At 40.9% G+C, this 25,590-nt stretch overlaps 1 protein-coding gene across 8 annotated transcripts in view; it reads right to left on the reverse strand.

Moving 5' to 3' along the window:
* Nucleotides 1–25,590, reverse strand: part of TIAM1 (T-cell lymphoma invasion and metastasis 1) — a 263,725-nt gene that overhangs the window by 157,174 nt on the left and 80,961 nt on the right. Inside the window, exon 1 of one of the 8 annotated variants that reach the window (XM_019528815.1) lies at nt 6,963–7,177. The exons of the other annotated variants lie outside the window; for them this stretch is intronic. The gene's annotated coding sequence lies outside the window, so the exon portion shown is untranslated. Of the gene's footprint in view, nt 1–6,962; nt 7,178–25,590 lie in introns of those variants that run through there. 8 annotated transcript variants of the gene reach the window in all.

A 25,590-nucleotide genomic window follows, 5' to 3' on the forward strand; every position in this document is an offset into this window, starting at 1 on the left:
CCTTATGGGATGCTCCATCCACCCCACCATCTCAGTGCTCACAAGCCTCCTGGTACCTTGAGGTATGTAGAAAAAAACATTTAAACCTGTGTCTATGTTCGAGTCATTGAATCTCTCCGAAATCAATTTGGAGGGTTCCAGTTAGATTCCGAGAGATTAAAGGGTCTTCTGACTTTATTTGGATTCAGAGATTCGGCAGCTGAATCAGGCAAAATCTCCATCGAACTGAATCAGTGACCAAAGCTTTGCACAGCCCCAATTTCTTTTATCAATATTATTCATATAGAAACACCACAAGATAAACTTAATTCAGGTTCTTAGATTAATCTCTTTGCTGACTCACTTATGACAAGTTGGAGTTTACCATATGTAATTAGTGCATTATTGCTGAATTTCACAATCTCTGCAACAAAAAGGTATCAGCTCAGGATGGCCTCTCATAATTCCTAAAACCAATTTTTGTTCATAGTAGCTAGCATACAGTCAGTGAGCCTTCAATGCAACTAAACATGAGTGAAATTTGTTTTGTAATTATTTGATATCCCCAGCCTGACCATTTTAAAATGTCCCGTTGTTCCCAGCATGTCCCAGCCTAACTTTTGCCTTGGAGGTCAGTAAAGCACACAATGTGAAGCAGAAAATCCTTCTGCCTGGGCACCCCATCCTTTCACATATTCACTTCTTAATGGAATTACACTGCAGGGTATGAAACTCCCAGGTGTCTTTTGTCTCATATGAAATGTGCAAGCGCCTGGAGCAAATTCTTAATATACCTTCACCTGCCCACAAGTTAACACAAATGATTAATCTAACCTAGACAATTCTCATCTGGGAAGTGGATACAAGGAGTTTCTTCCTCATCCCCTTCTCTCTCCCCGTTTTCTTTCCCCCCAAGCTCCAGCTTAAATTAGAGCTATTCAGTTACACTGCCAGAGAGAGTTGTTTGCAGCCCATCTGTGAAAGTTATGAAATGTGATTTTCAAAGCTTACTGGAATCAGTTATAGAATATGAGATGTGAGGGGGTCTGAAACAACTGCTAAAAGAATATTTTAGCACTTCCTACAGCAGCTACGCAATAGGGCAAATGAAGGAACAGGATTTGTACGTACAATTCTGTGCATCCTGCTAAAATAAAAACAAGGTGGGCAGAGTTTATTATTCAAAAAGCCAGCTGGTGCTCATTATATTTAAAAAATATGGAGCTCAAGATCTACATTTTCCCCGTTTTTCCATTTCTCCAGGTCTCCAATCATCACTCTGCCTCCCCTGCCCCCCAGCAGCCCAACCCATCAATCTGAAGCTACCAGTTAGTATCCCCATGCCTCCACATGCAACCTAAACAGGTCTTTATATCTCCATATCATCACTGCTGACTTTCTGGCATTACTCCATACTACCAGGTGAAACATGGTATGTGAAGAGGATATCTATATATGCTCAGAACATCCATTTTAGATGACAATGGATGAATGTCGTTCTGTGAATCCGCAAGAATAGTTGGGAAAGTAGCACAAACAATGCTCTAGATCAGCGGTTCCCAAACTATTAGAGATTGTGCGCCACCAATTTAAAATTATTCCACCTTAAGTACCACCAGCAAATTTTTGTCATATAAAAGTAATTATAATTAATCTGTTAATGCATACCACGGATAGATTGCCTGTGTACCACTCGTGGTACCTGTACCACAGATTGGGAATTGCTGCTCTAGATTCTACACACACTTCTACCCCAGACATGTATCTGAATTTCAACCTATGCAAAGATCTCTTCAGCACTAGCTCTTTGGCATCACTTTGCACAATGCCATCAGCCTAGTAAGCAAATGAGCCTTGCCAAGAAGTGCCTGAACAGTACTGCTGGTACTCTGTGTACTGATACCAAAGTAAAAAAATCTGTTACATACAGACAATTTTAAAAAGAATGTTGATTCAGCGCTTCAGAAAGTGTACCATTAATCTGCACAAGAGATTTCCTTGTGTAAATTCATGGAACTGAGCCCACAAGTTCCACGTGGTTGGGAAAGAAAAATAAAGTTGCAGAGTAACTTTTCAGCTAAAAATAGCCCTCTACTCCTGCTACTACAAAAACATTCTATAGATACAGAAGCTGACATACTGACTCAGACTCTGGGCCCTGGCAGATGATACAGCTAACTAGCCCGCAACACTCAATTAGCCCGTTGATTGATCTTAAATAGTAATGAAATGTAATAATTTTGTGGCTGGTTTCCACAGCTCCTTAAATTGAATATACGGCAGTCTCTACTGCACACCCTGATGCTGGCTGCGTGGCATGGCTTGGTTGACAGCTTCCCCAGCCCCAGGATCATACCAGAGTGTCCAAGGGTTCCTATGTGATCCTAGGGCTGATACAGACAATGAGCTGATTGGTTGTTTCAGCCCTGGGATCCCTCCCAAGTCTGCATCCAGCTCCTGGGGCTGAAACCAACATTAAGCTGACTGTTGGACTGGCTAGAGGCTGGGACAGAGGGGAGGAACCCAGCAGGCTTCCCCCACCAGGGACTTGAACCCTATGCCAGCTCTGACCAAGCTGCCTGGCACAGGGGAGCAGAGGCTCCCAGCAGGGACTTTAAACCCCAAGACAGCTCTGGCCAAGATGCCTGGCATGGAGGAACCCACACACCAGCAGGTAGTAATGGTGCTACTAGAATCTGATCTCCGATTCCATGCACATGCAGCACAGTAGGAGATGTGATTTTTGGGATCAGATCCCACTGCATCATTAAACAATCTTGTGCTGGGCCTCAATGACAACACTTCCACACGTGGGCTTCTACACGGGTAAGCCAATTCTGTTTAAACATTTCCATCTGGAACAGCTTCTACACTAGCTGGCCATTACCCACATGCTAGATGCAAGTAATCCATACCCCGGGTAGATTTAGAGACACATACTACCCTATTTTCACAGCTTGGCCTGTGGCTCTACCTCTGCTGTCAGCAATAGTTTCGCTTTCCTAAAATTTCCCAAGCTACTACTACCAATACAGCTCTCCCAGTGGAGCTATGATAAAAAGCATGAGTGTATACAAAACAACTTAACCATCAACTCACACAAACTCATTCTTACTACATTTAGGCAGCACAGCAGTTAGAATTCTGATCATCTTCTGGACAGTAGGCACCCAGGTTACACTCCCACATCATTATCAGCAATGGCAGGAAACCCTGAGAGGAAGGACAGGGTGGTATAGACATGCTTCAACCATACTGGCAGCACAAATCATGTTAAAAATGTTAACAGAGAACTGTGGGTAAGGATTCAACAAACCTAGAACCTTCAAAGGCTAATGATAGCATGGTAATTTAATCACCCCTGGATGAGCAAAAAAAAAAAAAAAAACAAGGAAAAAAAAATCACAAAAAGCAGACATCAGACAACTGCAGAATGCACATGGTGTTGTAACACTGGTTAGAGCTTGGATTGCAACTTGCTTTTCAAAACCTTTTGATTTTAAAGCTCCTTCAGTATGTTAGCCATGATTTTCAGGCTAAAACACAAGAGAGAATTTCAGGGGCTAACAGTCTCTCTCATTCATACACTACAAACAAACAAATAAATAAATAAATAAATAAATAAATAAATAAATAAAAGAATCTTACTGAAAGCATATCCAAAAGTTCCTAAAAACAGTTATATAAAACGTATAAAGACGACATCAGTTTGATACTAGGTTTTCTACAAGCCTTTCAAGCCACCTACAGTATACATTTTCACCACATTTGCAAGGAATCCTTTATGGAAGTTTTGTACACAAAAATAAAACAACTTCCTCCTGGAAGGAAAAAAACAGTTCTGTTATACATTATGAATGCTCCCTCTTCCTAAAGTCTTTTGACACCATCCCACAGAGAAACAAAACAAGCAGCAGAGAACAAGCCTGCTGAGCGAGATGAGAAAGATTTTCATGTTTGTTTAGGATTCAATTAGGATTTGCAGTCAACGCTAGGTATTTAAAAGAAAGAGAGGAACCACATTTTGGCTCTACAAACCTCCAAGTTTTATGTGAGATTTCATATGAAATGTGATTAAAACAAGCATTTATGCATTAACTGTAAGTTTTCCTTTCCCCTCTGTTTTTTAACTCTCTGCAGCACAGCTATGTTCATCCCATTTTCAGGGCTCTGTATTTTGATCTTAACAATCTCATGCTAGGATATTAATATAAACAATGTATTCCTCTCATCTACCAATGAATTACTGTTCCATAAAACTTACTGAAACATGCCACACAGCATTATTTTGTTATACTGCAAGACTGCGGGAGGCATTTCAACAGAGACATAACGATTAAGAGTCGCACCTCTTGTTGTGAAAGGTTTTCTTGCTTCACTTGTCTGCAGTTAAAATTAACTTTAAAACTTTTACTCATTTTGTCAAAAAACGAAATGGTTGAAGAACTGGTATTTCATTCTGAGAGTGCCTGGTCTACCTGGGACCTCTTTTTCTTGCACCATTAATTCTCATATGATAGCAAAGAACCAACATGAACTAACAAACCAGAGCCACAATTAAAGGGCACCAAGAAATGGATCTCTTGCTGCTAGGTACAAAGCTCTCAACAAATGGGGATATGCAATGGCTCTGATAAGAAAGACCGATTGGCCTGGGCCTGCCATCCTAAAAGCCAATGGCAAAACTCCCACTGACCTCAGCGCTGCATGATCAAGTCCTATCTGCCTGACCCTACCTCACTGAGCTGACGAGGACTTTGTTGGTGGATTTCAACGGGCTACGGACTATGCCAACAAATTCATGAAGAGCCCATCTTTTATCAAGGGCTACTGCAGATTTTGAGAATAAAAGTTGGAAAAACACTAGTCTGCCAACATCAAAACCCCCCCCCAAAAAAACACCAACAAAAACATATGTGCAGGCTTTGAAGAATACATTTAATTAGTCATTTTGACTAAGAAAGCCATGATTCTGCTCTAGATTTCTTAGCTTGATATACCATGATCAGCATAGCAATTTTCTGCACATTTTCATACAGTACCGATCCATTTGAACTCAAAATGGGTTGAATAAAAGCCACCCCCCACAGTTCAAAAATGCTAATCAAGTCTAAAAGTTTTAAATCAATCCCGGAATATGAAAATAATGTCAACTAAATTAATAGCTGCCTTGACAATGGGCTTCTGGCATATTAAATGAAATGCCAAAAATGACACTTTTCAAACATTTAGAGTAATTTAATTCCCCAGAAAATGTATGCTTTATGCTTTCTCCATTCTAGGAAAATTGCCTGTTAATGGCAAACTACATCAGCAACAATGAACCTGAACCAATTCCGAACCCAGTTTATCTTCAAGATTGGCCATGCCTATCAGCAGTTTAAAAAGGATGACTAATGCTTCTCATCATTGTGGTGCTGGTCTGGACTGGCTCTGGTCTGAAGCGGACCTATAATGCTTTTCCATGGTGATTCAATTGCTTCCACTGCTGAACACTCACTGTCAGCAGTGGGTTGCTTCTTAATGCAAACCAGAGTTTTGAGAGAGTCTTTTTCTATGAGGGGCAATTAGCTGTGTTAGTCTGAAATGAAGCAGAAGACAAAATAACATAGTACCTTATAGACTAACTCATTCAGAGAAGAATGAGCTTTCCATCAAATGCAGAAGTAGGCTGCAGTCTACAAAACCTCAAGCATATCTGAATGAATTAGTGCAGTAGTGCTCAATCCCTGTCCCACAGGTGAAATCCAGCCTGCAGGGCTGTATTATCCAGCCTGTGGGGGCCCCCCAAAAGGTCTAGAAATGTGGCAGCAAGTCATTTCTGAGACTTCTAAAACCAAGCTAATTAACTCTGCCACTGTTCCCTGGCCACCAAATTTCCAGAGCCATGGGGAGTCCTGCAGGCCAGATGACACAGGCCTGCATACTGGATCTTGCTGTCTGTAGGGTCATTTTTTGGCTGGAATCAACTGGCGTGCTGCAGCATACCCACAGACCAACCCCACCGTGCTGTGTACAGCCTAAGCTCTGACCCCACTCACAGGATCCAGCCCACAGACTGGCCCCCATGTTACTCCTCCAGAACATGGGGCAAGAAGGTTGAGCGCCACTGTCTATAATGTGTCACACTCTCCTGCTTTCTGCCTTAACTTTGATATACTTGGTTAAAAATAGTAATTAGCATTTGCTATTGCTCAGATGCCCAGGATTCTGGACTCATGCTTTTGCCCTCCAAAAACTGAAACAAAGCAATTTAAAGTTGGTGGTACCTGAAATATGAAATAATTCAGTAAGAAACCAGAGAAATAACCCTCACAAAAAAAAGAGCTTCTCAACATGGAAAAGCTTTAACCCTTTACTCTGCAAAGGTTATAAAAGTTTATGTAAATCAGACCACATTTTTCCCTTATTTAAAGTATTGTGGCATTGCCCTTCAAATGTTCAGGCTTTTACTACGCTGCAGAAATATCTAACAGGGCTTCATTCAAGTTGAAGCCTTTCACAAACCTCATTTTGAACAATTAAAGAGCATGGCAACCTATAATTACTGAAAATAAAGCCAGACAGCTGGGAAAAGGATGCATCTTTAATAAGTAACATGATACTACATTTTCTCTCTTAGGGTATTTAGCTATTAAATGCCTAGGTTTTAGTAAGTCAATTTGGTTTTTTAGTGTCTTTAACAAAACACATGCTTTTGCTGCTACTGCCTTGGAGAGCAGACAAATACTTTGAAAATGAAAAGGAAGCACTTAAAAGTTTTATCATATCTATTGCGAAACCTCTTGCATCTATGCCAGTAGAAAGACCGAGGTCCTAAGGAAGGTATTGTGTTGTTTCCAGTGCACATGACATTTTAGAGGACAATGTAACAACTCACAAACACAGTTTTAAAGTCTGAAGGCTACTGTTGTCAGTTCTATCAGCCATCACAAAAATTAAAGCAAGAACCAAATCTACCCTTAAAAAAAAGAGTAACTTACCTTTCATAAACAGCATAAAACATTTTCTCCTGTTGTCTTTCACAAGCTTTACCAGCCAGTAACAGAAATGAGGAAGTGTCAGCCTTTCATTCTACTTCTGGCTCAAGGAGTGGGTGTAACTTGTTAAGTTTCATGCTAAGATGAGATGGGTCATTTGGGTGTGTTTGAAGGTTTGCTTTCTTAACACAAACCCCCCCCCCCCTTTCTTCAATGCTCCTTTTGGTAATCTTCACACAAACAAGAACTCTGGCTGGTGGGAACAGCTGTTGTTCAAGGTCTCAAGCCCCTGGCTTTTCAGATCTAAATTACAGAGGACACCTCTCCAGGGTGCCTCAGATTCACAAGTCTGAACAATGTGAGAGTAGCCAGTAATTAAAATATTGAATTAACTGTTACCTCTAACAGACTTCCACAGTGACTTCTTAGAGTCTAAAGTGACAGTTTGACTATATCGTCACATTATTCCTATTTCACTGTATATCGAGACAATTTGATAATGGATCAGATGCATCCATGGTGTTTCACTAAGGGCAATCTGACTCTCTCTCCACCTATATACTGCTAAATTTATTTTTAAAATTTCTGACCTACTCTGCATATCTTACAAATGCTGATAGAGAATGAAAATTGACAAGTAAATAGTCCTTTTCATCCTGAAAGATCAGGAAGTAATACACATTAAGACCCAGACTCTGCAAATATATATGTACATCAATAATTACAAGCCTATTCCTAAGTGTAAAGTTGTCTATGTAGATAAATGATTGAAGAATCAGGACCTTAAACTGATTTAATAAGTCACAGTTGAGGATTTTTCCACACATCACTGACATGCAGCCACTTCTAGGGAAAATGGAACTAGCATGTAAGACTATAAAGCAACATTACACAACTGTTATATTCCGCCTTTATACCGCTTATCCATCTGAAACATTAGGGAAGTCAAATAAGCAAAAAGTGTAACTAAAAAAAAATTAAAAACCTGGACAGAATGTCCTCCAAAATCTGATTTATTTATTTTATTTTATTTTTAACTATTACTGTTGCTAAGAAATGTGAAAACAAAAACCTAGAGCAGCTGCTGTTTATCCACCAGCCTGCCGTGTTTTGATTCTACATCCATCCATATAGGAGAGCAAAAATTAGGGAACAAACTGTAATCCCAGAACTAAAACAGACATCAGGGATAATATTATGACAGACCAAGAAGTACAAAATTAGTTAATGGATCAATATTTATGCCTTTTTATACTATTGTGCACCATTTAATCATTCTTCCATATAGATCTTTTATGCTTTGATTTAAATCAGGCACAATAACATCTTGGATGCCTTTTGTATACAAATTTGTGGGTCAGATTTTTCAATACTGCATGTGCACAATGCAGTATATAAAATGTGCACTTGTCCTTTTTAAATAAAAAATGGACATACAAGTTAGGTCATCACAGATATAAATGGCCAGTTTTCAGACAGTAAATGCTTGAGCTTGCCCATGATGTGCACATGCATGTAACCTGAAGCCATGATATTTTAAATATCAGATTCTTCTTCAATTGTGTCTTGCCACTTTGAGATGTTACCTGCCACCCTTTCTGGTTAGGTACTAAATTCTCCCAGGAAGAATGGGTCAATAAAATCACAGCCAAATACTTCACATCCACTTATAGTAAAACGGAATCAAACAGCAAACCTAAATCCCATAGTAAGCTTAACTGAGACAGAAAATGAGCACAGCTGACAGAGAAAATTAGTGGATCAGTCTGAAGAGACAAACTAGGGAAAGACACGGAGAAAGGAGCTGGCTGGATTGACTGACTCCTGTAAAAATTTTAAATTACTGTAACTAACACACTCAGAGCAAATGAGCAGGTTTAGCAAGCTGAGAGCGATTCAGATAAAAGAAACTGTATCTACCGGTCCTCAGACCCACTAGAGCACAGCAACTGCTCACAGCCTCCTAGAACTAGGGGAGGCATAAGTATCTGCATACGCTAGTAGCCCCGAATGCACCAGCACACCCAAGCCTCAGATTTCATATACTCTTTAGCATCTTATTCATTAGCGTCAAAGTGGTTTCACCAAAATGAGGCAAATAATGTTTTACACATACCTAAAGCAATTACATATTCAAAGGAAAGACATTTTCACGGACTAGGAGGGCTTGAAAGTGGTTGTTTAACCTTTTTCTTAAGTGGTTTTCAAAGTTAAAAGGATTAAACAAGACATACCTTTTGGCTTCAAGCACTCCATTAATTTGCATTCTGTTACACCAGCTTGTGACATCTTAGCCTACTGGCTTGCCAGTAGGCAAAATAATTAAATCTTGGCTTTCCCAGGATTTCTACAAAAACACTAACAATCTGCTTCCCCAGTAAGAGGCTCTTCCAGGGAGCTTCAGAAGACAAAAAACAATACAAGTTATATGTGAAACTGACCTTTGGTTAATTTTAAAATTAGAGAAAAGAAAAAGAAGAAAAAGGAAAAGCAGTGATTTAACCTTTCAGCCTCTACAGTATTAGAGCAAAAGAAGCAAATAATAAAAAAAAAAAAAAAAGTCAGGGTCTTGCTCTGGGGAGGCTTGGAAGAATTATAGACTCCATCTTACAATCACGGAATGTTTTATGATGACTTTTCAGGGCTTACTCTTATTTTTTTATTCACAAAGTCTTTTCCCATGGTCCTATCTTACCCCCAAAGCTGCAGCTGCCCTTCTTCTTCCCTGAGACTGCACAGAGAAAGATGAAGATACGTCTTTAATTAAGTCTAGCCATAGCGGGTGATTCGTAGGGATGACAAGTGAACTTCTGAGCATGTTCCAAAGAATAAGTGACACATACCAGCTGAGGAGTGCTTTCAGAATCTGACTGACAACACCCTTGCAGAAAGCCCTCCCAGGCAAAACTGTGGCTTGTCAGTTCATGTTCACATGTTTTTAGAGAACAGGTATTTCCAGGCTCTGTATTATACTGTACTGTCATCCAGCTCAGTTGATGCACTTGGATACAAACCTTGATGATGGTTTGCTAGAAGACTCATGAGCAAACTTATATAAAACTTTTAAAATATTTTCTGCTCCATGGGTGCTGAGATTCAGGTCAGATATGCCATGTTTTACAATTCTGGGGTATGTTCCTTTGTATAGCAGTGATTTTTTCTGGTGTTCAGAGAAAAGAGGATACTGTATTTGAAGCACTGGGCTGGGACTGAAACAATCTGCATCCAATTCCCAATTCTGCCATAGGTTTTATATGGTGCCTTGTACACATCACCAATGGCCAGGATTTTCAAAAACAGCCTAGCACCTGAAGGCTCATATTGAGGAGATTTAGAAACTGCATGCAGTTAAAAGCTCCACTGAACATCTGACCCTTCCTCTCACTGTGGTTTAGTATACCCTGTGCAATAATATAAAGTGCCGTTTCCATTTCAATTTCTTTGGCTTGGAAATGTTTCTCACGATAGATTTGTCCAACATATGCCACAATGGGACTGCAGCCTCAAGGTGCAGCTATAATGCAAATACCATATTTACTTGATTCCCCCATTCATCAGCTGCCTTGGCTTCCCTACCCACTCTGCTTTCTTCACCTCCCACTCCTCACCCTGCCTTCCCTACTTACTCCCACCTCCGATTCCCTCCCACCTGCCCTTTTACTTCTGCTTTTCCCATTACCTGCCTCCACGATACAGTTTTCCTGCCACAACAGTCAGGGGACAAAATTTAAGACAACTCCCCTCCAATAATTACATTATAGACACAGAAATTTATAACAAATATATAATTTTCCATGTCTAGAATCTAATTTTGAAGGGGGAACTGGTCATCTTAAATCAAGTAAATATGGTAATTCAAGATAGCAAAACACTTCTGTTTTTATATGGTTTATAAAAAACTCCCGCTAACAAACAGTTTAAGTACACCTTAGGCTTCACGTTGGGACAATAGCAGCATTTATAGCATAAACACACTTACACAGTGTATTTATTTATACTTTCCATATTCAAAATACTGTACAGATGTTACCCCTATAAATTTACGATATTGTTATACAAGGAATACCTAACGTATAAAGCAATCACAACAGAAAAACCACTAGCTCTCATAGTCCATGTTCTATATTTTTCTTGGTCAGTTGAGATTTATGACCTTCCAAATGACAGTTGATGGCAGATACTTTTTCTTCTAACACAAAACCTGTGCAACGTAAAATACATGATCTCAGCTCATCCCTATGAGTCTGCTCACTTGCTTTTTCCCTTTCACACTGGCTCTGGCATCTGTTCACTAACAACTGATACAACTGGAAAAAAAAAAATACTTAAAGTTGTTTGGAAGAGTATTACAATTTGACCCAGAAACACGTGGAGTACTAGGTCTGGTCCATCTTCCCACCCCTCTCATGGAATACTCATCAAGAAACAAATGAAGAGAGTCTCATTTTGCTTTTGGGCTATTGTGAGGAAAATACCTTTTACAGAATGGATCTTCTTGGGATTTCTTTCATTTATCATCAACAGCAGCAGTCAGCCACCCTGAGAGCAGGTAATATGCTCTTCTAAACATCCAGAGAGAATGATGGCTTCTAACAAGCAGCTTTGTCTGCAGAGAGCTGCAAGGGAGAAGAGTTCTCTCAACGCATGGTTAGGTCCCTGACAGACTGAGGAAGCCTCTGCAGATTATTTCCTCTGAAGAAAGGGCTTCCACTCAGACACATGCCAAAAATTAAATACTGGGAAGATACACTTATCACCCCTAATTAACGTCATTGGCTTGTCATACCCTAAAACACCTGCTAATTAACATATGACTTAGCTTATTGTTAAAATGATTTCACTTTGGGAAAAAGTATGGTTGGGAGTAACTCTTAGTATGACTCATTTTGGATCAAGTTGTTCTCCTGCATGAGACAGAGTGCATTAAATGTGTTTGCCAAATGCTGATTAGACCCTACCTTTACAACTACCATTATGGAGTAATTTAAATGACATCTGCTATTCAACAACAAAAAGAACTAAGCTTCCACTTAACAAAATGTTACTACCAAATTAGCTTTAACAAACCCCCTGCATCCTCCTCCCCTCCCTATATAATTAAATAACTCCATAGTCCAAGTTACAAACAAAGCTAAACTGGTCAATATTTTGGGTCAATTTAAGAACATAAAAATTAATTAATGTTATTTTCTAAGTTTGTAAACAGATGGGTTTGAAGAAGCATCCCATTGGTAATAAGCAGAGGAGGGGTGAATGCAGTGATCCATGTAATCCAAATCATAAAAATATCTCCCCTACATATATTTTATAATAGTGTTCAGCGAAGGGAGTGAGCACTGACCACAAGACCAGTTTCTAATTTGTTATGCCCAAATGTATGAGTGATTACCTGCTTATGTTTATAGCTAGCTGGGCATATTGTAGGACACAATCCAGTACCACTGCAATCATTGAGACCCTTTGCCATTAACAGGTGGAGAATGTGGCCCAGAATGAGCTTTTGATACAGTTTGCGTACTATTCAGTGTGGTGAAGATCATTAAAGCAATTAGGGCCATAGCTAGGTTTTCCTTAAGTCCACACTTACTGTATCTCACTACACCTCCATCAAACTTGCTCAGTTTGCATGAGAAAACCTGGTTTTTACTCCCCATCCTAAGCCCGGAGAATCAAAACCAAATTTGCCTTTCTGGCACCCCACTATGGAAAACACAGATGCTTCAAGCTAGACTGTGCACTGCCTTCACTTATTTACATATTTGCAACTTACTCTGGATACCCACAGTAACACCTGTGCAATCCCACTTGTCCGTAATAGAACAACTAAACTGTGACTAAGGGAATCTCGGAAGGCAAAATGGATGGCCCGTAGGCAAGTCAGGGAAGCATTCAGCTAGCAGCAGTTTTTGCTCAGCAACTGTCCGAGAAAATGAAAGAATAATGTAGGTTGTAGGTTTAGAAATTATTCTTTTTTTTTTAAACAAAAGAATAGGAATATCATCCTAGTCGTGACTTGCAAGCTGCATGCATTTGATTGAGAAGCTATTGAGAAGGTATTACTGGAACTCCCTGCTCCCACCTTTACAGTCACTTCCCAGAGATGCTGCATTATTTCACCTTTGGCCTCTGCCCAAAAAAGGAAATAAGCTCTCAAACTCTCGGGGTTGTAGAACGACATTAAAAACTATATCAGACCAAGTATATCAGTATTCCCTTATAGGAGAATGGCTATTTCAGACTGATGTGTCTACTGGGGATTAGAAAGCGATCTGTAAAAGGCAGGTATTGTACAATCACAAACAGTTCCCTTTTAGCCCTGATAAAAAATAAGCTGGTAAACTACCAGGTCCCCTCAAGGAAGTCAAAACATACCTCAACCGAGTGATAAATTGATGCCTGTTGTTCAAAGCTGTACTGCAAAAGATAGCTGAAAGGTACCTGATGAGGTTGGAGGAGCAGTGGCCAGCAACCAGCCAGCATACTTGCCTACTTAATTAAAATCTTCCTACAAAATAAACAGGACAAACCTGTACATGAACTAACACCGAGTTAAGTAAAATTAATGATAAGACCTGTGTTTTACTTAGCCACTAGTCTTCTACAGTTCACAAACTTACACCGTAATTGTGAAGTGTACAAAAGCTAAGGCTCTAGTCCTGAAAGTTCAGTCCAAGGGAAAACAAACAAACAAAAAACTTTGCATGCAAAACCTTCCAATCAACCAGGATGTAAGGTTAAATCACATACAGAGCTATTCGCAGGTCTGAGACCCACACCAAAGACTCCTTCTAGACAGCTAGATAGAAGAAAACATCCATAGGAGCTATTTGGCATCAGCATTCTTCTGTGTTTCTTGCACAGAATGTCTGAGTTTCTGGGCCATGGCAAAAATTGGATAAGGAGCACCTCTCTCTTGCCATCTGGACAAAAATATACTTAATAGATGCGTACGAGGAAGTGCATAGCTCTGCAGTAAACTATCTTGCACAAGAGGTACAGATCGACTTGCCCATAACTGACCACAAATAATTATTTCTTCAGCTCACTCAGTTCTGGTCATGTGTAGGTTTTGCAATGAAGCAAACTCCCATACAAAACAAGAGACACAGAGGGAGTTTGCGTTTTCAACTGAGACTCACTAAAAAGCATTTCATTCAAGAACTTTTAGTCAAACACCTCTACTGATTCCTCAGAAACAGACAGTCAAATAATTGCTGTCATTTCCATGCCACATTCCAGGTTGTTCTTATTTCCACCCTCTGCCAACAGTTTTAATTTTACTGTCAGAGCAACATTTCAAAATGACTTTGACAAGCTGTGCATTGGCGATGACAGTGTCAGATAATAGGTACGGGAGGTTTACATTAACTACCAAGCTTTTTTGAATAGTAAAAATAAGAATTATAGCCTTTAGATCCCACGGTATTCATCTTTGAACAGATTCAGATCCTACACCTAAAAGCTAGACAAAACCAATGGCACCTTAGATGCAATGGTCATTTATTTTCAAGAGAAAAATATGTATTGGTCACATGAAGTTTCAAAGCATCTTGCCAAACTAAAGATAAGCTACTATAAACCAGCATGAAGTACAACAGCATGCTGTGGGAGCTAAAAACAAACACACAAGGGAAGAAAACGTTAAAAACGAGAGTCAGAGTTTTTACAGAGCACAATTCAGAGTCCACTGAATTGAATGGTGGACACCCTTTGATTGACTTCAAGACTTTACTAAAAATATCCAAACATAATGGTTCATCAATATTTAACTTAATCTTTAATTTATCTCGATTTATGTGAATTCCTCAATTCCACTGTGCTTTGAAGCATGAAAACCAGCATAATGTACCTGAGAGTTCATAAACTTTATTAAATATGGATTCTTTATGAGCTGGGACCAGAACATGAAAGGCCTTTCATGTACCCAGATTTTTAAAATGGTTCCACTCCACTGAAATACTGGTTTCAGTGGAGTTTCTTCTGCTTTACATCAGTAAGAAGGAAAAAATATATATACATCAGGCCCACGGTCATTTTGCATACCCACAAATCAGTGGCCTTGACAGTTTCTAAGAAGCAGCCCTTAGAGGCTTTAAACTGTCTAATACAAAACATGTTATTTGAACCAAACGAACAGCCAAGGGGGACTCCAGAGACTATTACTTAAACAACACTGAAAAGTCCCATTAACAGAAGAACAAATGGTCCCACTATAACCACAGGAGCAGGTTCTATCATATAGTTGAGCTTTTTGGGGGGACTGGCTTAGTTACTAAAAGAGAGTTTTAAAGTCAACACCATCATTTTAACTGAACATGAGAAAAAACAAACAAGAAAAAGACTGCAAGAGAGCAAGGGCACGAGCACAAGAAAAAGTGTGAGATATTATTTATGGACTAAATCCTGTTTACTTAATTCCAATGAGTTGTGCACTTAATTCACAATCAGGAATAATTCAAGCAGAACTACCCTTGTATTAATCCAGTCTTTACGGCAGAAAGAAAACAAAGGATCAAAAGAGATGTAAGAAAGATTACTAAACAGATGTTATTACAAAAACTCTTAAAACGTAGGTAGCGCTATTCATCTTCCACAGGCTTAAATAAACTTTAGCCATTTCTGTGAGGGAGGTATCACCCCGATTTTATAGATGATGAAACGAAGGCTAAGTGGCCAGATATAGTCAGTATCACAGGCACATTTAACATTGTTTCCATTTCCTAGCCCTATGATAAGGCCAGACTGTCATCCCCCATCACTGAATAGCTCAACTATGTATTTGTCAGTGAATTGTAGTATGAAAACAAAAACAAACAAAAATAACCCAACACATGAAGACTGCCTAAACACTGCCATCCTCTAAACTGCTAGCAGCATGAATGCCTCGGATTCTAGATACCTACTTATTATACAAAGAGACATGTACATGCACAAAGATGTATGTGCACCATTCACCATGCAATAGATCTCAATCTTTTCCATATCCTGAGTTGATGTTACAACAGAAAAATATCCCATCTACCCACAAAAAAATGGATCAGAGTTATGACCTCCAGGTTGAAATCCAATATACTGAGGAACAAAGATGGCTTGGTTGGTGTCATTTGGTTTGGATTACTTTGCAAAATAAAATCAATATTGACATCATGATGCCTTAAATTATACACCAGATGCTGCTTTGCACATTAGCACACTGAACACAGAATCACTACTCATCATGTGTGTGGGTTTGTATTTAAAGACATTAAAATTCAATAGGGGCATGAAAGGGGGGGTGGCAGGGAGAGAAGGTATGCATGCAGGTGCATGCTCACGCACAATTCAGAGACAGTCCCAGTGCCTCAGCGAGCATACTGTTCCCATACACTTTGGGACTGATTCACCATTAGTTTGCATCTCGACTAGCCATTTACATTGGAGCAAAGTCAGTGTATAAAACTGCTATTCCGATTTGGCAGCATTTTACAACCACCTGGCACTGCAGAAAATGACAGTACAATGTACAAAACAACAATGAACAAGTCCCTCTGGGCCTGAATCTGATGTTATTACAGTGTAATTCCCCTAACTCCAACCAAGTCAATCCCAATTTAAAATGGTGTGGAAACAGGATCAGGCCTCTCCCTTTGAAGACTACCACACTACTACACCATAGGGACTGTACTGATGTAAAACCTGTATAAAAGTTGATGCAAGGCCCAGAATTTCTGTTCTGGTTGCCAACACAGTCACTGCAGGATTTTGTATTTAACTTACTTCAGTTTATAATCATAAAGGGTTGTAAAATGCTAAGTGTTATGAAGTGTTTAAGTACATTAAAAACAAACTGTCTGTTCTGTGTTTAGTTAGTCTTCTTCCACACAGCCTCCCTTAGACAAAAACATAACCTAATTGGTTTAATCTATGGAAGTCTATGCAGGGGAGGAGGCAGAACCTGGGCAGATGATATGGGTGGCAAATAAGTTAATGGCAGGGCCATAAAGAGAATAAACACCATCCCCATTCATTCCTCCTACCTCTACACTCAAAACAGATTACAATTTTCAGTATTAGAGCTTTCCCATGGAGCCCCGCAACTTTGTCCCAGAATACCCAGAGGCCAGGGCCAGAGCCATAAAGGGAGCTAGTACAGAGGCCAAGGGCCTCCGCACTCTGCCATAGCAATCTAAGCAAGCTGGAGAGGAGGGTTTGAAGTTCATTCCCACCATGGAGCAAGTTCTACCACCTCCTCCTTGACAGGATGATAAGAGAACTTGGATTCCTTCCTCCCAGTTTAACCACAAGAGAGAAGATCTAGCTTAAAATGCAACTAAAAACTTGTAATTATAAACCTGTGCTGATTTTAATAATAGGGGTAGCATAAACCACTACATTATTCTTATTGTATTCACAATTATACACTGCAATTAGTATTTCAGGGTTATACATATTTAAGATTGAAATAGACTTTTGTTTTCCTTCTACACAGTTTTGATTCATAACACTGTAGCTTTGCCAGAGATCCAGCTTCTCACTGGGGCTGGGGGGTGGGAATTTTACTTTAAATATAAAATTTTGGCTTAACTGCGAATTTTTCACCAATGCAAATGGGACTATAATCTCCCTTCTTCCACCCCCCATCTCTGTTCCTCCTCTGTGCAGTTTACTGCATTGGGAACTTGACAAAGATGCCACCACCCTTCCCTCTTTTTGTCCCTCTTACATCCTCCCTCAAAGGGTGGGTGTGATTATTATATCCGAAAGTTAAGTCACTTCTTAAACAGCACTTCGTCAAGTGGCAGAAGTGAGTGACACACTGGGCTGGGTGGGTAAGAAACCAAGGAGGCAAAGACCTATACAGATTTGTAAAATTTTACTTTCATGTCTCTATGATTCTCAGGAGTGTGATAAAACTTAATCTATTAACAATCACAAAGCACTCTGAGTTCCTCCTATAGAAGACACTGAAGAAGTGCTAGTTATTATTATTAACATATTGTCTACCATATGTGAATTATGAAAGGCAACAGACCTCTATCTGTTCTACAGTTGCTGTTTTTTAAATAAAGATGATGATGTTGATTTACATATACCTAGGGCACTGTGAGTGCTCATTTCTAGAGCATCTCATTTCAAGCTACAATCCCTTTCATCTTTTGTTAAATCTTCACAACCTAAGGGTAAACAAACTCTCCTCAAAGCTGACTTAAAAAAAGAAGCTTAGATCTAACTCCAAATGTACTCGATAAAGACAATACTTAGGAAACATGTTCTAGGTGGTGTTTACTTCCTTTGGACCCAGTCTAACCCGGTTCATGTATAGTGTTCCAAAACACATTAAAGTGACCGGGAGACTTTCCACAGACTCCAATGGGCCTTGGGGCATGCCTACCGTCTTATGCCAAAAACGGCTCCAATGACTTTAGCAGGACAACTCATTGTTATCAATACACTACAGCAGGGGCAGGCAATTATTTTCAGTGGAGGGCCAACTGAGTTTTGGCAAGGCAGCCAGGGGCAGATATAATATTAATTTTCTAAATTTTTTAGGGGCCCCACGGGCCACACAGAATGGCCTGGCAGGCCGCAGGCTGCATTTTGCCCACCCCTGCACTAGAGCCAATATTGCTTGCCGAACTGGTCCTGTGTGTACCAAATATTCTGGGGTGACTTACAAAGAGATCCAACCATTTGTTTCATTCCTTGACACGTCCCCTAGTTATCTCCTTTACTTGGTCCAGCTTTTTTAAAATCTTGTTTAAAGCTTTTGTCACAAAGTTTCAGTTCACAAACTGTAGTCCTGTTTGCTTCTTTTTCTTTCTAATGCCAGTTTCTTCCCCTTGACATGCCGTCCAAGGGGGCAGCGTTCCTAGCATCTTGCGTACCAGAGTGGCCAATTTTCATCATGTAGAGGCCTACCTACAGTTTAGAGCACACAATTATTTTTAAAAGTGTTGCATCTGCACCACATAAAAGCATGTTTCCTTACAGCTTTGGCTGTAGGTTGAATAACTCCTAGGACACCAAGGGTAGGATCCAATTCAACTGCAAAACAACCCACTGATTTCTGCTGAAACAAGATAAGGTCCCAAATTTACAAGAACCCCCAAAGCAGGAAACAAACAGCCCAAGTCCTGTACAACAGATTTTCTTTAGATATTAATTTATGGAAGTGAACATGTGCTAGGCATTTCACAGGAAATTAAAAGATACAGTCAGTCCCTAATCCAAAAATATTTCAGCGTAAATTCTAATGTGCTAAAATGAGTGAAAGAGGGGAAGGATTACATTTTTGTTTGTTTTGTTTTGGGGGGGTTTTGTGGGGGGAAGTTATTTTAGACATGAACAGGTCTATTGCTAGTAAAACTAATTAACCAAGTCCTCAGTTGGTATAAATGACCTTCATTCCATTGAGCTCAATAAGGTTGCTTTACCCCAGCTGAGAATTTGGCCTTTTCATAAAAAATAAACATGTCAGAAACAAACAGAAAGACTTAAAACAGTCACTGTTTATTACTGTGAACAGGGGAGGGGAGAAAAAAATTTCAGGGGCAATTTAAAATAGCCACAACAAGAGCTGGGAGGGCGTTTCGTACAGAAGGGATGTGCTCAGATCTGATAGTATTTAAAATCTGATTACCATCAGTGCATTTTACTCAGAAAAAGTGCCTAGGATCCAGGAAGCTGACACTTTAAATCAAATCATTCTAAAGCTCTTCTTCTCTGTTGTGAGCACAGAAATTGAAAGCAAGAGTGCAAAACATACTGCTTGGATGCAGACTCTCTTTCACAGCATGTACAGAACAATTAAAACAGAGACCGCAGGAGTAAACATCTGAAGCAGTCTGTTATAAACCTTCCATAAAACTCAGTTTCAAGGTTTTTCTTTTACGTCTGGGGTCCATTTGAAAAGAATACACAGTCCCAATATTTGTAGTCACTATCATTTGGCAGAGGGCCATACTACCTCCCACAAAGTGCAAGCGGATGGCAAAGACACGGCTCATTATAAACATGAATCCATTATGGTCCTGATCCTGCAAAACAAGATCATGAGTACTTTGAACTCAATAGGATTATTCATATTATATACAAATAACGTGTGTGTGTGCGCGCACAAAAGTTACCTGGGCATATTCGCAAAAATCAAAATCTAACATTGGATCAAAAGGCAAATATCAGGGCATTGTTGCAGCTTGGTCTCTGTTTTATACTGGCATAGACCCTCATTTCCATGCTAGAAGACTCATACTTTCCTCTCTGAGTATCCTCTCTTGTATTATTTCCTATACAGTTTAATCATGTGTACAAACTCAAAGGCAGAAACTCAACCTCTTATACTAGTAACTAACCTCAAACATCATAATTGTGTTACAGTTGCCGATGGCTGCCCAACACGCGCGCACACACACACACACACACAGAGTATTGCCTATTCCTTTTTGTTCTGCTTTTGTTTTCACATGTTTGCATTTTACTTGAATACCAAGTTTGACTTGTGATGAAACAAAATGGGAAGCTCTACTGCAAAGCTGTAATTGTTCCAATTTTAGAAGGGTGTGGGAGATATCAGTACAGATGCTGCTATGTCTAAGTTTGTATAACTTAAGTCCTTTTTCCCCCCCTATCAAAATGTGCCTAAAATCCAGACAGTGGGATAACAGCATGTTATGAGGGGTGGGGGGTATGTTTTAAGTTGACAGTAAACAGTGCACCCTTGTAAAGGCAGGGAGAGCACAAAAGTATGCTGTGAGTAATCAGAGTTTGATTTAATCAACAGAATTACTTACACTGAAATAGCAATCTGATGTTGTAAGCTTAGGTATGATAAGAATGCAGCACCAAATGACTTGGAAAAATACTTCTAGACTACAGGCCTATTTCTGCCATCATACTCACACCCTGTAGGTAAGAAACCCATGAGAATTTAAATGAGCAAGTTCCTTACTCCAGTTTAAAGTGAAAAAGGCATCCAAGAAAAACCAACATGGAGAGGCAGCATATGATGCTGCTCGTGTGAAAGAGGCCAGCACAAAGGGCTTGATCCTGTTCACATGAACTTCAACAGTATTAGGTCCAGAATAACCTCAGCCATTTGGTAGCTTTTAAAATATTCAGGTAGGAACAAAATTGAAATTCAACACAAGAAAAAGTGAATTGAGGTGGGAGGGAATATCCTGACTTTTACATGCTTTACTTGCTTCTAGACTTATTATACACAGTGTAATACGTTTCCTTACCAGTAAGATAAAAGTGGGCAGAGCACATGCTTAAAAGAGTGGTTTAAGCACTTTCTGAATTTGAATTATGTCCACATTTGTTTAACCAAAACACTAGCAAATTTTAAGAAATTGCTTAGTGCATACAAAATACAACTGGGTAGTTACAGGGGTATAGGTTGTAGCCACGTTGGTCTAAAGACATAGGCAGACAAGGTTCTTTGGGTAAATCTAATATCTTTTATTAGACCAACTCAAATAGTTGGGAAAAAAAATCTTCTTTGCAAGCTTTCAGGTACAAACTTCTTTCATCAGGATGAGGAAGCTATAAAGCTTGACACACTCTCTTTAAAAAAGGCAACATGAGAAATGAGCAACCGCAAAGCAAGAGGTAGGGAACAAGAAGGGAGTTCTAGCTAGCATGCCTTGCTTCAGCATGAAGAATGAAGGTAAATCACCAAGATCTCCAAAAGACCACAGAATAAGACAGAGCTGGGCAGAAGTCTGAAATTTTGGAAAGAGAAAAGAAAAAGTTCCAAAATAAATAAATAAGAAGTAAAAAAAAATACAATAAAATCATAAAATCCTCTTCTCATTTCTTGATCAATAAAGTCTAAAACAAAGTCTAAAATACTGTCCCAAGGCTTGGGAGGCATTTGGTTTCCTGGCATTCCCAGCCTGTGTGTTTAAGGTTGATTTAGTTGACCGGTAGACAGAGATATCAGATATTGCTACAAAAAAACAGGGCGAGAAGAAATTAACTCTCTCAATATTGAACAATGGAGACATTCCAGCTGATCTAAGGGAAACACAGAGCTGAGCAGCCACAAAGAAGCAAGGGGCTGGAAGTCCTTGTGGGAATTTGCTTCATGAACCAGCCAAAGAAGTTCACTTCTACGATGTTCACTTCTCCTGGCAGGAAAGGAACATCTGTCTATTCTTCCTCAGCAAAGTAAGCTTAGGCCTGGAGTTAAGCACATGTTCAATTCCCATAGACTTCAATTACAGCATAAGCAAGTGCTTGCTGTGCTAAATAGGGATGGACTGAAGAATATGCTTACACTTAAAAAGGAAATACTGCAGAGGGATTTCCCTCCCTTTGTGCCATGCAACTGAAGTCTCTAAAAAGTTATAAGGGGAACCTACAAAGGAAAATCAGTAGTTGTACTATCCACAAATCTTTAAATTCACGGAAAACAAGAAAAGGCACTATTCAAGCCAACAAGTTACAGCAATTTCAAACCATTCAAAACCCCTAACAAATTTTCCCTGTGGTAGCACCAAACATTTTAGTCCTGCCTACCCGTACCTACTCCCTGTGCTCGAAGTCTGAAACCAAGATGATATGGACACCTCCAGTTGTTGCTACTTTCAAATATACTAGAGAAAGTACTGGAGTGCTTCTGTTCCACGTTTTCATTAAAAACAGGCACTGTTCTAAGTCTGGGGCAGGCAATTATTTTGGCTGGAGGGCGACTTCAGTTTTGGTGAGCTGTAAAGGGCCAGAAGGGTGGACCCATCCCTTGACAAGTGCCCCACCATCTGGTTGCCATCTTGGGACCAGAAGTCCCATCTCCTAACCCCTGAGCTTTGCCATCAGAAGTTCCTCCCCTTGTCCATGGAAGTACTGCTTTTGGGAAGGGAGTTTGCCGTCTTGGAACCAGAAAAAAAACATGACAAACAAAACAAACAAAAATTATATTACTAAAAATGAAACAGTCACAATAACATCTTTCAAAAAATATGTTCGTCCTGATTTGTGTGCGTTTGCATTGTGTATATAGAGGTAATTGCATAATAACTCAAAATGAAGTCTTATTCTTGTATACTGCAGGGGGTGTCAACGGGTGTGGGCCAGGTGGGTGTATGTGTGGGTGTGGGAGTATGTGTGAATGTGGGTGAGTGGGTGGCTATGGGGTTTGTGGGGATGGGGGTTGTGGGGGGCTGTGAGGCATGTGGAGGGGAAATTTGGCTGGGGGTGTGTGGGGGTGCACCTGTGGTGGGGTTTTGCATGAGTGGGGCTCCCCGCAGAGGCATGTGGGTGGGTGCAATGTTTGTAGGGTGGGTGATTGTTTGTGGGGGAGGGTGCAATTGTGGAGTCTACGGGGGAGGTTTGAGGTCTGGTGGCATGTACACAGGAGCCTCCCCGACACGTGTCCCCCTGAGCCAGTCAGCCTCTGTCCCTACCCCTGCAACAGCCAGGAGCCCACGCACCCTGTGGTGCCTCCCCACCACTGCCAACAGCATGCAGCCCCAGCCCACCCCGCTCCTTCTCCGCACTGATTGGCCATGGCACTTCCTGCTGTCCCCGGTACACAGTGGAACTAGCTGGGGCAGCTCCTTCCGGCTGCCGCCGCTGGCCCCAGCTCCACAGTACCAGCAAGGACCTGCACACAAAGCCCCGGCACACCCCGTGCCTGTTCCAGACTCGCCCATCCAGGTTCAGCAGCAGTGGTAGTGCCGATCAGACTGTTGCTTGACCCAGGGAAAACCAGCCCCTCCCCCCTCACCAGGCAGTTTTTGTTGCAGTCACCCAGAGCCCATGCTGTGCCAAGCTGCTCCATGTCACCACCACCTCTGGACTGCTCAGCACAGCAGCAGTGACAGCGCAGAGCATCCACAGGGCAACTCAGCACAGCACAGGCTCCAGGAAGCTGCACCACGAACTGCCCAACAGTGGCGATGGGAAGGGGCCACTTTTCCCCCCACTCAGAACAACAGTTTCTGCCTGGCACCATCACTGCTGCTGAGACTGGACAGGTGAGTCCAGAGCAGGTGTGAGATGTGCTGGGTCAGGGCTCCACATGCAGGTCGCTGCCAGTACCTCAGGGCTGGGGCCAACAGTGGCAGCAACTGGAAGGACCCACCGCTGCTTGGGCTGCCTACAAAGGCAGTCCAGCTGCGGAGCCACCCCAGTCCTGCTGTGTACCCAGGTGGCAGCAGGACACACCACAGTCAGGTAGCACCTGAGCCAGGGTGGACCAAGGGACCTGCTGCAGGCCAGACAAAACCCCACCATGGGCCACATTTGGTCGATGGGCCTTATTTTGCCCACCCCTGTTCTAAGTCAATAAGATGGAAGAATATTTGCAAAACAGATGAGTGAATTAGCAGCTAAATCCTCACTTTCAACAACAAAAAGAGGGATTGATTTCAAGGCTCAGATGCCGAATGCTGCTAAGCACCTGCAACCCCTACTTGTTTCACTTCCAAGAACATCCCAGCATTAGACTATTAGTCAGAACTTTATTTTAAGAAGTCAGATAGGTTGATTCTACCTAGGGGAACATCTCCCATGTTCCAATACTTTTATTCTTTAAACAGCCTCATATGTATGTATTCCCAAAGCACTCACTGTTAATCTAAAAGTCTGCTTTATTCTGGGTTGCAAGGTCATCATTTGGACTCCTGCCACATGTAGAATTAATATGTTCTATATGACAAACTTTTCATTAACTTAGTAAAGGATTCTTCATGTAGCTCTGTGGAATATCTTTGAAAATATCACCTGATTTTCATAAATTCATAGATGTCAGGGACTGAAAGGGACCTTACAAAATCATCAGGTCCAGTCCCTTGCATTTGGGCAGGAAAGACTGGGCATCAAGGTGCTTTCTGAAGATCACCAGGGCAGATGACTGTACCACCTCTGGGGGAAGCCTGTCCCAGACCCTCAGCACTCAACTTGTAAAGAAGTTTTCCTTATGTCCCGTCTGAAGTGATCTTCAATCAGTTTGTGCCCATTGTTTCTGGTCTTCCCCTGGGGTGCCTTGGTGAACAGATGCTCCCCCAGGCCATGATGATGCCTCTAATATACTTACAGGCTGCTACCAAATCCCCTCTAAGTCTTCTCTTCTCCAGGCTGAACCGTCCCAAGTCTTCCAGCTTCTCCTCATATGACCGGCTCTTTATGTCCCTAATCATGCATATGACCCTCCTCTGGACTCTCTTGAGCTTCTCCACATCCTCCCTGAAGTGCGGCACCCAGAACTGGATGCAGTACTCCAGCTAGTCTCACCAAAGCCTAGTAGAGCAGGAGAATGACATCCTTAGTCTTGCTCAACATGCATCAATAGATGTATGCCAGTGTTTGATTTGCTCTGCCAGCTACAGCATCACAGTGGTGGCTCACGTTCACTCTATGGTTTATCACAACACCCAGGGCTCTTTCAGTTGTGGTGCTGGTAAGTGTAGCACTGCTGAGCTTATAAGTGTTGCAGATTATTTCTCCCCAGGTAGAGTACTTTACATTTCTCTGTATTAAAATGTCATCAGGTTGAGATCCGCTACCTTGCAAGCCTGTCCAGGCCAGCCTGTATTGCCAGCCTGTCCTTGAGCGTGATCATGCTCTCCCATAATTTGGTGTCATCTATGAACTTTGCCAGTTTGCTTTCAATACCCAGCTCCAAATCACTGATGAACATGTTGAAAAG

This window comes from Crocodylus porosus, unplaced genomic scaffold, assembly GCF_001723895.1.
Source record: "Crocodylus porosus isolate Cpor-Errol unplaced genomic scaffold, CroPor_comp1, whole genome shotgun sequence".
NCBI lineage: Eukaryota > Metazoa > Chordata > Crocodylia > Crocodylidae > Crocodylus > Crocodylus porosus.